Source organism: Mustelus asterias, chromosome 15 (assembly GCF_964213995.1).
Source record: "Mustelus asterias chromosome 15, sMusAst1.hap1.1, whole genome shotgun sequence".
Lineage (NCBI taxonomy): Eukaryota > Metazoa > Chordata > Chondrichthyes > Carcharhiniformes > Triakidae > Mustelus > Mustelus asterias.
This window is the reverse complement of record NC_135815.1, coordinates 91346014-91363170: the sequence shown is the minus strand read 5'-3', so window position 1 is coordinate 91363170 and position 17157 is coordinate 91346014. Positions and strand designations below refer to the sequence as shown.

At 46.2% G+C, this 17157-nt stretch overlaps 1 non-coding gene across 1 annotated transcript; it reads left to right on the top strand.

The window, feature by feature from the left end:
• The first annotated feature begins 2033 nt into the window (after window positions 1-2033).
• On the top strand, window positions 2034-2106 carry trnak-uuu (transfer RNA lysine (anticodon UUU)). Its single transcript has one exon. It is a non-coding gene; the product is annotated as a tRNA-Lys (tRNA).
• The last annotated feature ends 15051 nt before the right edge of the window (window positions 2107-17157 follow it).

The window sequence follows — 17157 nt, the reverse complement described above, 5'->3', positions numbered from 1 at the left end:
GCAAAGTCCGCACAGACAGTGACCAAGCTGGGAATGGAACCCGGGTCCCTGGCGCTGTGAGGCAGCAGTGCTAATCACTGTGGCCGCCCTAGCCAGATAAATGAGCAAGAACGCAGAGTGCGGTCAGTTGTACAATATAAAATATGTGTTTTGCAGTATTACCTGTACATTTACTGCCTGTGATACGACCAAGTAAAGTTCAAACAAATGTCAAAATCATACATCCTTGAAAAGTGAGCAAGACCATCTCCTGCTGCCCTTAATAACATCACGGTCACGGGCATTCGGCCTCTGATATTCGGGTAAGCGTTCTCCAAGGCGGCCTTCACGACACACGACAGCGCAGAGTCGCTGAGCAGAAACTGATAGCCAAGTTCCGCACACACGAGGACGGCCTCAACCGGGATATTGGGTTCATGTCACACTATTTGTAACTCCCACAGTTGCGTGGACCTGCAGAGTTTCACTGGCTGTCTTGTCTGGAGACAATACACATCTTTTTAGCCTGTCTTGATGCTCTCTCCACTCACATTGTTTCGTTTCTTAAAGACTTGATTAGTTGTAAGTATTCGCATTCCAACCATTATTCATGTAAATTGAGTCTGTGTCTTTATAAGCTCTGTTTGTGAACAGAATTCCCACTCACCTGAAGAAGGGGCTTAGAGCTCCGAAAGCTTGTGTGGCTTTTGCTACCAAATAAACCTGTTGGACTTTAACCTGGTGTTGTTAAACTTCTTACTTAATAACATCAACATATCTTCCATTCCTGGAGACATAATGCAGACATTTGGATCAAATTCCCGTTTCATATCCACCTTGATGATTTCATGGCAGTCTCAGTGTTTGCAGATCTCCAACCCAATTCAATGGCTTGTGGCAGCCTTTGTACAGGGATGCACAATTTATCATCCATGCCATACACTATGTTCGCCGAGAGGAGGCATGTCTGCAGGCAGGAATCTTGCATCTCCACAAGATTTCTCCCATGGTCTGCACTCCAAACCCTCCACGAGAAGGAAAATCTCCTAATCTCTGTCTTAATCTCTGTCTTAGTTTTTCTGTGTTTCTATGGGACTTAATAGGATGGAGGGTTATAGGTAGGCCTAAAAGGTAGGGATATGTTCGGCACAACTTGTGGGGCCGAAGGGCCTGCTTTGTGCTGTAGTTTTTCTATGTTTAAATTCGACCAACAAAAAAAAAATTACGGCTGCATCACAAATTGAGCTTCTTGAGGTGTTTGATGCAGCAGAATGCACGACCTTTGACCTCTATGTGACCTTTGCTCAATTTGTCAAAGTTTCAGCAAGAGGGGAAAAATCTCCAAGTTTGCCATTTCACACTGCGCAACATGAGGAGTAGTCTTCCACAGAGGCTTTTGGGTAGAGATGACAGAACAATTGACAGAATTGGGGCGGCACAGTGGCACAATGGTTAGCACTGCTGCCTCAGAGTGGGGCGACCCTTTAGAATCGAGATGAGGAGGAACTTCTTCAGCCAGAGGGTGGTGAATCTGTGGAATTCATTGCCGCAGAAGGCTGTGAAGCCAGATCACTGAGCGTATTTAAGACAGAGATATATAGGTTCCTGATTGGCAGGGGGGATCGAAGGTTACGGGAAAAAGGCGGGAGAATGGGATTGAGAAACTTATCAGCCATGATCGAATGGCGGAGCAGACTCGATAGGCTGAATGGCCTAATTCTACTATATCTTATGGTCTCACAGCGCAGGGACCCAGGTTTCATTCCCGGCTTGGGTCACTGTCTGTGTGGAGTTTGCACGTTCTCCCCGTGTCTGCGTGGGTTTCCTCCGGGTGCTCTGGTTTCCTCCCACAGAGCGAAAGACGGTTAGGTGCATTGACCGTGCTAAATTCTCCCTCAGTGACCCGAACAGACACCAGAGTGTGGCGACTAGGCGATTTTCACAGTAACTTCATTGCAGTGTTAATGTAAGCATACTTGTGACACTAATAAATAAATTTTTAAAAAAACAATGCGGGAATGACCCAGTGATACAAATACACTATGACGATCAGAGTCTGGTTAGCTCAGCCGGTAGAGCATCAGACTTTTAATCTGAGGGTCCAGGGTTCAAGTCGCTGTTCGGGCATTGTGTTTGGGTGGCACAGCGGCAGAGTGGTTAGCACTGCTGCCTCACAGCATCTGGCGCCTGGATTCAATTCCAGCCTTGGGTGATTGTCTGTGTGAAGTTTGCATGTCGTCCCCATGTCTGCATGGGTTTCCTCCAGGTGCTCCAGTTTCCTCCCACACTCCAAAGATGCGTGGGTTAGGATGCTAAATGAACCCTTAACCCTGGAAGTTCCCCGTCCCACCTGCCACAGGAATCGTAGCGGGCGGGGACGGACCACGCAAAGGTCTGATTGCCTCGGATGGGATTTTCCAGTCTTGGGGCAAGTGCGGCTGGAAAATCTTGCATTTATTGTCAGGGGGATTAACAGGGTAAATTTCTGGGATTACAGGCGTTAGGGCCTGTGTGGGACAGCCTGTTGTCGGTGCAGGCTCGATGGGCTAAATGGCCTTTCCGGCACTGTTGGGGTTTTATGATTCTACGATTCTGTCCCTGAACAATAAGCCCAGGAGAGGATTTCCAGCAAAGTTTCACCTGCTAAAACACAGGCAGGTGTCACAATTGCCAAGGTTGGCAGGCAAATCAGTTCAGCTTTCAAGCAGGAAGCTTGTTAATAAAGAGAACTGAGGAAAGGTACTGACTGACAAGGAAACCTCTGCTAGCTGTAAGCAGTGTTATTGGAGCTTTGAATATGACTGTGACAAATATCAGTTTGACAATGCCAGATTGCGACCAGCACAGTTCCATTATTTAGGGCATTATTTAGGGCAGACTAAAGGATGTTGCATTTCCGCTTTTACCTGTCTATTCATTTGTTTAAATTTACTTATTAGTGTCACAAGTAGACTTACATTGACACTGCAATTAAGTTACTGTGAAAATCCCCTAGACGCCACACTCTGGCTCCCGTTCGGGTACACTGAGGGAGAATTTAGCATGGCCAATGCACCTAACCAGCACGTCTTTCGGACTGTGAGAGGAAACCAGAGCACCCGGGGGAAACCCACGCAGACACGGGGAAAACGTACAGACTCGACACGGACAGTGACCCAAGCCAGGAATCGAATCCGAGTCCCTGGCACTGCGAGGCAGCAGTGCTAACCACTGTGCCACCGTTCCGCCCCTGCCACCAGGGCAACTTTTAACATTGGCACCCCAATCTTTAAAACAACTGGCAGGGCGGACTCAATCAGAGTCAGTGTGACCTTGTGGGATCCACTCCTTCAATTCTGTTGAACTAAGTCTGGAGCAGTGGACATTAAAGAAGAAAGAATTGTCCAGCACAACAAATAGAATCAGAGAAGAATCATAGAATCCTGACAGTGCAGAAGGAGGCCATTCGGCCCATTGCGTCTGCACTGACAACAATCCCACCCAGGCCCTATCCCCATAACCCCAAGTATTTACCCCGCTAATCCCCCTGACACTAAGGGACAATTTAGCATGGCCAATCAACCTAACCCACACATCTTTTGGACTGTGGGAGGAAACCGGAGCACCCGGAGGAAACCCACGCAGACACGGGGAGAATGTGCAAACTCCACACAGACAGTGACCCGAGGCCAGAATTGAGCCCAGGTCCCTGGCGCTGTGAGGAAAAATGCCGACCACTGTGCCACCTCGCTGCGTTGGATAACATAATAGAAATCAGTACAGAATGGGGGCATGTAAGCAAGGTGTTGAACCCAGTCCCTGACGCTGTGAGGCACCAGTGTTTTAGACAGTGAGGAATTCTGATAGACTACCTGCCCTGCCGGTGTTATTGTGGGTATATCATTTTTGTTTTGTTCAGGCCTCCCGTGACAGCATATTAAAACAAGTTACCGCTGTGGGGCCTTTTGTACATTTGTACACTTATTCAGTAAAAAACAATCCTATTGTTGACACATCCCGGCACACCTGGACGTCTTCCCTTTCTGAAATACATTGGATATCAAACTCACTGAGATTCAAAGGCAGAGTCTGTATTGTTGGTACAAGCACTAAACTCTGATATGGTAAGATGACTCATTAGTCAGTTACTTCCATTTTGCATGGGCTTAGTGCTTGAAAAGCATCCTCACTTAAAGCCTGAGATTACTGGATATCGTAAAGCAGAAACCTTATTCTCGTGCGTAGAGTATGCTCCAACTTGTTTTCGATCATTATTCCGGTGAATCCAACCTGCTGCATGGGTTGACAGAGAACAGCATGCCCTCAATCCACAGGGCATTGTCTCCGGAGATTCACTAAGGAGCAACATGGAAGTTGAAAGGAGTGTCAACTGCTGGTGGTCCTGCTATGTCAGTTTGGTTGTTGAACCAACATGCCGTGCCACAGAGGGCCTGGCAGCCTCTGCAATGCTTCACACAATATTTTCTTTCATTCACTCGTAGAACATGGGCGTCGCTGGTTGGCCAGCATTTATTGCCAATCCCTAGCTGAGAGTCATAGAAACATAGAAGATAGGAGCAGGAGGAGGCCACTCGGCCCTTCGAGCCTGCTCCGCCATTCATCACCATCATTGCTGATCATCCAACTCAATAGCCTAATCCTGCTTTCTCCCCATAACCTTTGATCCCATTCTCCCCAAGTGCTATATCCAGCCACCTCTTGAATACATTCAATGTTTTGGCATCAGCTACTTCCTGTGGTAATGAATTCCACAGGCTCACCACTCTTTGGTTGAAGAAATGTCTCCTCACCTCCGTCCTAAATGTTCTACCCGTATCCTCAGACTGTGACCCCTGGTTCTGGACTCCCCCACCATCGGGAACATCCTCTCTGCATCTACCCTGTTAGAATTTTATAGTTTATATGAGTTCCCTCCTTCATTGCTGTGGCTCTGGAGTCACATGGAGGCCAGACCAGGTAAGGATAGCAGATTTCCTTCCCTAAAGGACATCAGTGAACCAAATGGGTTTTTCCGACAATCGACAATGGTTTCGTGGTCATCAGTAAATTCTTCATTCCAATTATTTTTATTGAATTCAAATTCCACCATCTGATGTGGTGGGATTCGAGCCCGGGTCCCCAGAACATTAGCTGAGTTTCTGGATGAATAGTCCAGCGATAATACCACTAGGCTATTGCCTCCCCTTAGCTCTGCTATGGAATGATACGAGGGCGAGAGCAAGGTGGTGAGTGGAGGTGAAATGTTTCTCCGCAGGAAGGAAAGAGGGAACCTCGGCAAAGGCTGCTCTGTCGCCCATAGTGACACTCTGCCGCAGAGACACCTTGAAGGCTGTGGGATTGAAAAATGTATACTAGATGGGTCACCTGTCATAGGAACATAGGAACGTAGAAACATAGGAGCAGAAGTAGGCAATTCAGCCCTTCGAGCCTGCTCCGCCATTCAATCAGATCATAGCTGATGTGTCCCTGGTCTCAAATCCACCTCCCTACCTGTTCCCCATGTCCCTTTAACCCATTTTGTTTCGCATGTCATCAGATACTTAGCTATTTAACATTGGGCTGAATTTTACCACAGGATTCAGAATCTGTTATTGGGACCAAATGGGGATCTCGAGCACACACTTGCCCGCAGTGGGATCAGCTTGGCAATTGGATTGAAACTAATCCCAGCACTGATCCCTGCAGCAATCCACTGTTACCGTTTGCCAACCTGAAAAATGATCTCTTTATCCAGAGTCGGTGGAACTCATTGCCACGGAGGGCTGTGGAGGCCAGGTCATTGAGTGTCTTTAAGACAAAGAGATAGGTTCTTGATCAGTAAGGGGACAAAAGGTTATGGGGAAAAGGCGAGAGAATGGGGATGAGAATCACTTCAGGAAGCATAGAGGAAAACATGTTCCTGTCTACATCATCGTTGTAGAAAGAGTCGAGAGCTTCAGGTTTTTCGGTGTCCAGATCACCAACAACCAGTCCTGGTCCCCCCATGCCGACACTATAGTTAAGAAAGCCCCACCAATGCCTCTATTTTCTCAGAAGACTAAGGAAATTTGGCATGTCAGCTATGACTCTCACCAACTTTTACAGATGCACCATAGAAAGCATTCTTTCTGGCTGTATCACAGCTTGGTATGGGCTCCTGCTCTGCCCAAGACTGCAAGAAACTACAGAAGGTCGTGAATGTAGCCCAATTCATCACGCAAACCAGCCTCCCATCCATTGACTCTGTCTACACTTCCCACTGCCTTGGCAAAGCAGCCAGCATAATTAAGGACCCCCACGCACCCCGGACATTCTCTCTTCCATTGAGAAAAAGATACAAAAGCCTGAGGTCAGTACTAACCAACTCAAGAACAGCTTCTTCCCTGCTGCTGTCAGACTTTTGAATGGACTTATCTTGCAATAGGTTGATCTTTCTCTACACCCTAGCTATGACTGTAACATTACATTCTGCACTCTCTCCTTTTCTTCCCTCTGAATGGTATGCTTTGTCTGTATAGCACGCAAGAAACAATACTTTTCATTGTATACTAATACATGTGACAATAATAAATCAAATCAAATCAAATCAAAAATAACTGCAACACTCCATTCTGCACCCTCTCCTTTCCTTCTCTATGAACAGTATGCCTTGTCTCTATAGCGTGCAAGAAACAATACTTTTCACTGTATACTAATACATGTGACAATAATATATCAAATTAAATCAAATCAAATCATGATTGAATGGCGGAGCAGACTCAATGGGCCAAATAGTCTAATTCTGCTCCAATATCTTATGGTCATATGGTCTTGCTTTCCTGTTAGCTAATCATTCCTCCATCTATACTAATATATATCCCCCCCACCCCCCAACTTCATGAGCTCTCACTGTGTGTGGTAAGTAACCTTTAACATGGAATCTTATCGAAAGCCTTTTGGAAATTCAAATGCACAACATCTACTGGTTCCCCTTTACCCACCAGCTTATTACATCTCGAAGAACTCTAATGGATTTGTCAAACATGGTTTCCCTTTCACAAAACCATGTTGACTCTGCCTGATGGTAATATGATTTTCTAAATGTCCTGATACTGCCTCCTTAACAATGAATTCGAGCATTGTCCCAAAGACATGTTAGATGAACCAGCCAAATTGTTTCATTTTGTCTCCCTCCTTTCTTGAATAAAAATGTTATATTTGTGGCTTTCGAGCCTGTTGGGAATCTTCCAGAATCTTGGAAGTTCGCAACCAACCTTGCTCTAATACTAACTTTGCAGCCATGTCTTTCAAGACATTAGGATGCAAACCCTCAGGTGCAGGGGATTGTCAGCTGTTAGTCCCATTAGTTTGCCAGGTACTTTTTCTTAAATGGCTGAGATTATTTTAAGTTCCTCATTCCCATTTACTTTCTGTTTTCTACTTTTCTTGGGATGGTTTTTGTATTTTCTTCTGTGAAGGCAGATACCAAAATCCTGTTCAAAATCTGTCATTTTATTGAATCATAGAATCCCGACAGTGCAGAAGGACTGCCCCTTTAAGAGTACAGGTGAGGTGACCCCTTGCTTGACTATGTTCCCAGTTTGGGAGCTTGACACCATTCAAGATAAAGCAATCTTTTAAAGTTTTATTAGTCACAAGTAGGCTTACATTAACTCTGCAATGAAATTTCCCTTAGTCGCCACAGACCGGAACCTGTTCGGGTACACTGAGGGAGAATTTAGCACGGCCAACGCACCTAACCAGCACATCTTTCGAACTGTGGGAGAAAACCGGAGCATCAGAGGAAACCCACGCAGACATGGAGAGAACGTGCAGATTCCACACAGACAATGACCCAAGCCGGGAATCGAACCTGGGTCCCTGGAGCTGTGAGGCAGCAGTGCTAACCATTGTGCCATCGTCCCGCCCCTTGCTTGATTACTACCCCTTATCCAAACATTCACTCTCTCCACCGCTGCTGAACAGTGACATCCTTGTGTACCATCTACAAGATGCAATGGAGGAACTCACCGAGGCTGTTTCATTCGGTGATTTTTAGCACACTTTGATTCATAATTTTTAGCTCTTTTGAAAAAAGTCCATTCTGTTACTATATAATAAGAGGGACAAACATTCTAGAAAATCCTTCCTCTCACAGGACCCAAATTTATTTATTTATTTACTAGTGGCACAAGTAGGCTTACATTAACACTGCAATGAAGTTACTGTGAAAATCCCCCAGTCGCCACACTCCGCAGCCTGTTCGGGTACACTGAGGGAGAATTTAGCACGGCCAATGCATCTAACCAGCACGTCTTTCGGACCGTGGGAGGAAACCGGAGCACTCGGAGGAAACCCACGCAGACACGGGGAGAACGTGTAGATTCTGCAGAGAGTGACCCAAGCTGGGAATCGAAGCCCGGGTCCCTGGCGCTGTGAGGCAGCAGTGCTGACCACTGTGCCACTGTGCTGCCCCAGCCACCAGGGCAGCCTTAAACATTGGCATTCCAATCTTTAAAACAACTGGAAGGGTGGACTCAATCAGTGCCAGCGTGACCCACCCCTTCAGTTTTGTTGAACCCGGGTCCCTGGTGCTGTGAGGCAGCAGTGCTAACCACTGTGCCACCGTGCCGCCCAAATGTAAAGCGCCCAACCTTTTTGAGGTGAAGGAATTTCTGATGGCTTCTTGGAAATACAACCTCACCTGGAACTGTTGAAAAGGCGCATCTGGAAATTCGAACAAAAAATTTTTTTTTTTTTTGCCCTTGAGCAGGTTTTAACATTTTCGACAAAACACAGACTTAGAATGTTCCAGGTGTTTGGCTCCATTCCTATTGGGTATTAAACCGCTCCAAAAGCAATTTGGAATAAAGCTCCATATCTTTCAAGAAATATAAAAATATCAAAAGTGTTGCCTGCCCGCCTGTTATTTTAACCATCTGCGCGGTGAATCACTCACTTTTCTGCTTTCAATGGGTTGTTGAAAAGAAATGCTTTTACAGCATTCTTCAGGTGGTCTTTGTGCCACAGACCTGCTGGGCAGCTGTTCGCTTTACGAGCTGTCTCTTACAGCTGCGATATTCTTCACCACCTTTAAAAGACCGAAACCACATCTAAATCAACGCATCATCTGCCCAGACACCAACCCCTGCAAATCCAAACTGACACGCGAAACGCACACTGGAGCTTTTAAAAAGATTACATTGGCACTTAACGATGACTAATGTATCATTTTCTCCGACATTATTGGTTTAAAGGGATTTTCTTGAACAGCACGGGTAAAGCAGGCAATATTGTGAATTAATCTGGCTAATGCTCTCATTAACAAACAGAAAATCAAATCTTTTATTGCCCAGACCTACACCGCGTTGTGACTTATGGGATTTGGTGATGAAGTGCTCCAGTGTTGCAGTCAGGAATACAAATCTCAATACACCCTCAATTTGTAGTTCCCCGCTCCCGGGTAAGTCTTTCCAATTTAAACTTAAAGGCGCAGATCACACAAAGCTAATTAGTATTTAATTTGAGTTGTGAATGCAATACCAAAGGGACCTGCTACAAAATTTAACCAGCCTCCAGCCAGGCGGTAGATCGGCAGATAAAAGCAAAATATTGCGGATGCTGGAATCTGAATCAGAAAATGCTGGAAAATCTCAGCAGGTCTGACAGCATCTGTAGTGAGAGAACAGAGCCAACGTTTCGAGTCTCGATGACCCTTCATCAGAGCCGATTTCCCCCCCCCCCCCGTTGCAGTCCATTGGGAGCAGATCCCTAGCAAAACAAAATGCACCGAGGTTGCCTCAATTAATTCCTTTGAGAAAACAGCTTGGATAATCGCTGAATTTTACTCAGGACGGACATTTTGCCCAGAAAACTATCGATGGGGATGGTGGAACCCTCCAACAATGTCCTTGAATTGCATAATAATAAAGAGCTAGAAATGTTCATGCCATGGTTGGCGAAATTCCGGCCTACGCACAGAAATCTAAGGGACTTACAATGGAACTACCCTCAATTTTGTTTGCACCTGAGCTTTTTAAATGCTTTAAACCTCAAGTACAGAAAGTGGCTTGAGCCCGTCACCAAATAAGGAGAAGGTAAGAGAGCCACTTTCTAAAGCAAAATTCTCTGCATATTAGGAATCTTAAAAAGAACGGGAAAAGTCTGGGAATACTCACCAGGTCAGAGAGGATTGGTGGAGAGAAAGAGGATTGGAGATTCAAGTGGCTGAGATGGAGAGCAACTTCATATAAGATCATAAGAACATAAGAGATAGAAGCAGATATAGGCCATTCAGCCCCTCGAGGCTGCACCATCATTCAATAATCCATTTGTGGCTTTAATTCTGCTTTCCTGTTTTTCCACCAATAGCCCTTCATTCTCTTGTCCCATCCATTGATGGGCAGCACAATGGCTCAATGGTTGGCACTGCTGCCTCACAGTGCCAGGGACCTTGGTTCGATTCCTGGCTTGGGTCACTGTCTATGCAGAGTCTACATTTTCTCCCTGTGTCTGCATGGGTTTTCCTCGAGGTGCTCCGGTTTCCTCCCACAGTCCAAAAGACGTGCTGGTTAGGTGCTTTGGCCATGTTAAATTCTCCCTCAGCGTACCTGAACAGGTGCCGGAGTGTGGTGACTGGGGGATTTTCACAGTAACTTCATTGCAGTGTTAATGTAAGCTTACTTGTGACACTAACAAATGAACTTTAAAACTGACTCTGTCTACACTTTCTGCTGCCTTGGAAAAGCAGCCATCTTAATCAAGGACCCCACACACCCCGGACATTCTCTCTTCCACCTTCGTCCGTCGGGAAAAAGATACAAAAGTCTGGAAACCAACTGACTCAAAAACAGCTTCTTCCTTGTTACCATCAGACGTTTGAATGGTCCAAGCATTTATTAAGGTGATTGTTCTTTGCACCCTAGCTATGACTGTAACACTAGATTCTGCACCCTCTCCTTTCCTTCTCCCCATGTACTCTATGAACGGTATGTTTTCTCTGCACAGCGTGCAAGAAGCAATACTGTTCACAGTTTTTATTACTCATTTGTAGGACATGGGTGTCACTGGCATTTATTGCCCATCCCTGGTTGCCCTTGGAGGGCAGTTGAGAGTCAACCACATTGCTGTGACTCTGGAGTCACATGTAGGCCAGACCAGGTAAGGATGGCAGAGTCCCTTCCTTAAAGCACATTAATGAACCAGATGGGTTTTTCTGACAATCACCAATGGTTTCATGAGTAGACTCTTAATTCCAGATATTTTTAAAATTGAATTTAAATTCCCCCATCTGCCATGGTGGGATTCGAACCCAAGTCCCCAAAACATTAGCTAACTGATAGTCTAGTGACAATACCACTAGGCCATCACCTCCCCAATTGAGTAACAAATCAATTCAATCAATCCCATTCGATTCAAAAAGGCTGTCTAGCCCAGCCATGAATATATACAATGACTCTGCCCCCCCCCAGCTCTCTGTGGGAGAGAATTGCAAAGACTAATTGCAAAGGCCCTCTGGGAGAAGAGAATCCCCCTCATTCCCATCTTAAATGGGACCCCCTCCTTAATTTTAAAATTGTGCCTCCCCCCAAAACTTCTAGATTCCCAAAGAGGGGAAACATCCTCTCAACATCTAAACATATTGGATAACATTTCCAGTCACACTTCAGTACCAAGTGTCGGGTGGTCTCAAACCATCGTTCAAGGGAGAATCAATCTTCAAACCATGCGACGAAGATAATACACTGAAAATGGAAAGAATACATGTTCTACACTTGTTTATATGAACCAGAGTGGTACAGAAGAGACTCACCAGGATGCTGCCTGGGATGGAGCATTTGAGCTTGAGACTGGATCGGCTGGGATTGTTTTCTCTAGAGCAGAGAAGGCTGAGGGGGGACATGATTGAGGTGTGTAAGATTATGAGAGGAATGGCCAGGGTGAGTAGGGAGCAGCTGTTCCCCTTGCTTGAGGGGTGAATCGCGTGGGGGCATAGTTTTAGTGTAAGGAGTGGAAGATTCAGAGGGGATTTGAGAAAGAAAGTTCACTCAGAGGGTGGTGGGAATCTGAGATGCACTGCCCAGGAAGGCCGGAAATCTTAGAATCTTTAAAAAATATTTGGATGAGCACTTGAAATATCATAACATTCAATGATGTGTGCTTTAGGTGGATTGACCATGGTAAGTTGCCCCTTAGTGTCAGGGGGATTAGCAGGGTACATTCGTGGGGTTAAATGATAAGGCCTGGGTGGGATTATTGTCAGTGCAAGCTTGATGGGTCAAATGGCCTCCTTCTGCACTGTCGGGATTCTATGATTCTATGATATGGAACAAGTGCAGGAAAATGGGATTAGAGTGCTTTTAGTGGCAACGATTGGTGGTGCAGACTCAATGGGCCGAAAGGCCTTTTCTGCACTGTATGATTCTATGACTATGACCCACTGAAGAGTATTTGATACAACAGTCATATTCCTACTACGTTACATGACCCAGTGACATATTATTGAGTGAGTAGATCAAAGTTGAGAGAACTTTTGTAAATTCATGCTTTTAGCTGAATTTAGGATCATGTATACTGTGCGTATTAATCGAGGTGCATATCGTTCCTCAGTAATCATTGATCACTTGGGCACATCTTTACTCATCCATGGAACTAAATTGATACTTGATGCAAGCACGATGGCACAGTGATTAGCACTGCTACCTCACAGCAGTGACCCGCGTTCAATTCCCAGCTTGGGTCAACTGTCTGCGAGGAGTTTGCACGTTCTCCCCGTGTCTGTGTGGGTTTCCTCCGGGTGCTCCGGTTTCCTCCCACAGTCTGAAAGGTGTGCTGGTTAGGTGCATTGGCCGTGCTAAATTCTCCCTCAGTGTACCCGAACATGTAGCGACTAGGGGATTTTCACAGTAACCTCATTGCAATGCTAATGTAAGCCTACGTGTGACACTAATAAATAAACCTTAAACCAGAACCAGTCTGTTGTGTCAAATGGGAAGTCATATTTTAAAATTGTGACTGGTAGCAGGGGGATATTTGTAGTCCGATTGCATCGAATCAAATGTCCTGACACACATCAATGATCAAAACCTTGGTGAGCTGGGGATAAATTCAAAATTTGCGGATGACACAAGACTTGGAAGTGTGAGGAAGGCATAAACAGGTTAGCGGATAGGTGGCAGATGAGGTTCAACATGGAGAAGTGTGAGGTGATGCATAATGATAGGAAGAACATTGAGAGACAATATAAAATAAGGGTTGCAGGAGCAGAGGGATCTGGGTGATATTTATAGATATCATTGAAGGTGGCCAGGACAGACAGAGAGAGCAGTTAATGAAGTTTACAGTGTTCTGGGCTTTATTAGTAGGAGCATAGGATACAAGAGCAAGGCGGTTATGCTGAACTTATACAAGACACTAGTTAGACCTCAACTGGAATATTGTGTTCAGGTCTGGGTGCCACATTATAGGAATGGTGTGAATGCATTGGAGATAGAATTGAATCATAGAAATCATAGAATCATAGAAACCCTACAGTGCAGAAGGAGGCCATTCGGCCCATCGAGTCTGCACCGACCACGATCCCACCCAGGCCCTACCCGCTAATCCCTTTTTTTACCCGCTAATCCCTCTAAACTACGCATCCCAGGACTCTAAGGGGCAATTTTTAACCTGGCCAATCAACCTAACCCGCACATCTTTGGACTGTGGGAGGAAACCGGAGCACCCGGAGGAAACCCACGCAGACACGAGGAGAATGCGCAAACTCCACACAGACAGTGACCCGAGCCGGGAATCGAACCCGGGACCCTGGAGCTGTGAAGCAGCAGTGCTCACCACTGTGCTACCGTGTATTGGGATACAGTGAAAAGTATTGTTTCTTGCACTCTATGCAGACAAAGCATACCATACATAGAGAAGGAAAGGAGAAGTGGCAGAATATGGTATTACAGTCATAGCTAGGGTGTGGAGAAAGATCAGTTTAATATGAGGTAGGTCCATTCAAAAGTCTGATGGCAGCAGGGAAGAAGCTGTTCTTGGTGTCCCAAAATGTGTAGGTTCAATGGATTAGGCACGGTGAATGTGCAGGGTTACAGGGTGGGGGAGAGGACCTGGATAAGATGCTCCATCAGAGATTTGGTGCAGACGCAATGGGCTGAAAGGCCTCTTCTGCGGGATTTCATAATTTCTATGATTATTGATTAATTTTGATTAAATTACTCGTTCTTTGTGCTGTGGGTTGTGTTGGGGTTCGATTTAGATGCAGTGATTAGTGTCCCTGCCTCTGAGCCAGCAGCTCTGGGTTCGAGTCCTTTTCCAGGGGTGGACTTTTCCAGTCCTGACTGCCACTGGGAAAGAAAATGTGGCAGGGCTGGATGGCCAAGGAAGGTGTGTTAACAATACGGCTGTAACAGGTTGGCTATCAACCTGTAAATCCTTCCGATACGCCTATGACAGGTGGTCAGAGTGGGAGAGATCACTGTCTGTGTGGAGTCTGCATGTTCTCCCCGTATCTGCATGGGTTTCCTCCGGGTGCTCTGGCTTCCTCCCACGGTCCAAAGATGTGTAGGTTAGGTGGATTGGCCATGCTAAATTGTCCCTTAGTGTCCAAAGATGTGTAGGTTAGGTGGATTGGCCATGGGAAATGTGTGGGGTTATAGGGATATGGTGGAGGGAAGATGGGTAAGATGCTCTGTCAGAGACTCGGTGCAGATTCAATGGGCCGAATGGCCTCTTTCTGCACTGTCAGGATTCTATGATTTTTCCCAACCCATACCACCTCTTCGTTTCTCACCTTCTCCTCCATTGAATCCCTGAAGACTTTGACCTATGTTTACCATAGATGTTTAGACTCATAGGAACATAGGAACCCTACAGTGCAGTAAGAGGCCATCTGGCCCATCGAGTCTGCACCGACCACAATCCCACCCAGGCCCTACCCCCATATCCCTACACATTTACCCGCTAATCCCTCTAACCTACACATCTCAGGACACTAAAGGGCAATTTTTTTCCCATGGCTAATCAACCCAACCCGCACATTTTTGGACTGTGGGAGGAAACCGGAGCACCCGGAGGAAACCCACACAGACACGAGGAGAATGAGCAAACTCCACACAGATTTATCGCTCAACACCTCATGCCCAGTCTTCACATAGGGCGGGATTTTATGGCTTCCCTTGTGCGAGACTGGAAATTTCCACCCGAGGTCAACGGAAATTTCCATTGTCGGATCTTTGCCCGCTCTGACACCGCGGCGGGCGAGGTGGTAGAATTCTGGCTGAAAACTCCAGGTAGTGAGTATCGATGGGCTGTTCCACTTGAGGGTACATCACTCGATGGGCTGAAGGGGCTTTTCTGTGCTGTATGTCTATGCCTATCACAGCTGAGCATGGTCCTGCCCCCTGACGTGTACATTTCCAAACAGAAATCACTGTATGGAAACCGAGGGCAGGAACTCAGGCTAATTTTAACGACACCTCCTTTTAATCAGGAGCCGGGGCTTTGATCTGATCGAGGTTTAAAGCCACTTTGCCACCTTTGTTGCATTATTAGCTATATCGGATTTGAATCCCGTTTGGTATTCCAGGCTGCTTTCTCCAGCTCCCAATGCATTCTTAACACTCCCGCACAATACAAACCTGTTGCTATGTTGTAAAGTGCAATGAACAATTGGTATCTCATATGAGCTAATGGCAGTATGTTGTCTTTCAGAAGATGAGAACGGCACACTGATAGATAAATGTGCCGACACTCACTCCCACACGAGGGGAGCAAAGGTTAGACGCTGTTAAGACAGTAAGTCAATGTGCTTTGAATGGTACAGTAATATAACATGTCACGAAACAAGAACCTTAAAGGTCAAACGCAATCCCTACCCTGCCTGTCTGCACCTGCCTTTATTGCCCATCGCTGCAAAGCATAAGGCTCTCAACCGCTTATAAACCTTCAAAAACAAACAAGTCATTACAAGCTGAATGAATGAGGGCCACTAAACTCAAGCTGCAGGTGTGTCATCCTCAGCTGGAACAGAACTACTCATTTCTAAACCTGATATCTAAGTCTGTCACCAATGTTTAGTCATCGAAGTCAGGCTTTTCTGAGGCCTCCTTCGCACAGATAAAGATGTTTCTTGTGCATAAAGCTATATCTTTATTGTGTGCAGTTATATGGCAATGGCAATTTCTTCCCTTTCGTATCAGCATTACGTTCAGACCAGACATGGTTCCCGTCCCTTAGAATCATAGAATAGAAGTTCAGAAGGAGGCCATTGTCCATTGCACCTACACTGACAACAATCCCACCCAGGCCCTATCCCCGTAACCCCGTGTATTTAGCCTACTAACACCCCGGCACTAAGGGGCAATTTAGCATCGCCAATCCGCCTAACCTTCACATCTTTGGACTGTGGGAGGAAACCGGAGAACCCAGAGGAAACCCACGCGGACATGGGGAGAATGTACAAACTCCACACAGATAGTCAAACAAGGCCGAAATTGAACCCAAATCCCTGGCGCTGTGAGGCAGCAGCACTGACCACTGTGCCACCGTGCCGCCCATGTGTAGATGATGGTGACAACAATGGGCAGCACGGTGGCACAATGGTTAGCACTGTTGCCTCACAGCGCCAGGGACCCGGGTTCGATTTCGGCCTCGGGTCACTGTCAGTGTGGAGTCTGCATGTTCTCCCCATGTCTGCATGGGTTTCCTCCGGGTACTCTGGTTTCCTCCCACAGTCCAAAGATGTGTGGGTTAGGTTGATTGGCCATGCTCAATTGATCCTCGTGTCAGGGGATTAGCAGGGTGAATATGTGAGCGATAGGGCCTGCATGGGATTGTGGTCAGTGCAGACTCAATGGGTTGAAGGGCCTCCTTCTGCATGGTAGGGATTCTATGATTCCATGAACAACAACTTGCACTTAGCACAAGCGTGGGTAAGTGCGTGAGGGATAGAAGCAGGTGGAATTATTGAACTAAGGCTGGGGGTTGGTTAGTGTGAAACATAAACACTGTCCATTTGTGTTGTTTGACATCTTTCTAGACTATGGACAATTTGATGCCATTCTGTGCAATAATTCTGTCTCTGAGGGTAATGATGCAGTCATTCCCTCCTCCCAGTTCCCCCTCAACCCTGCACACAAGGGGATTATCCATCAAGCTAGTCTTGCAAGGGAAGGCAAGATGCAGCCAGAAGCAGTTTTCGGCTGATCGGGAGTGTCATCT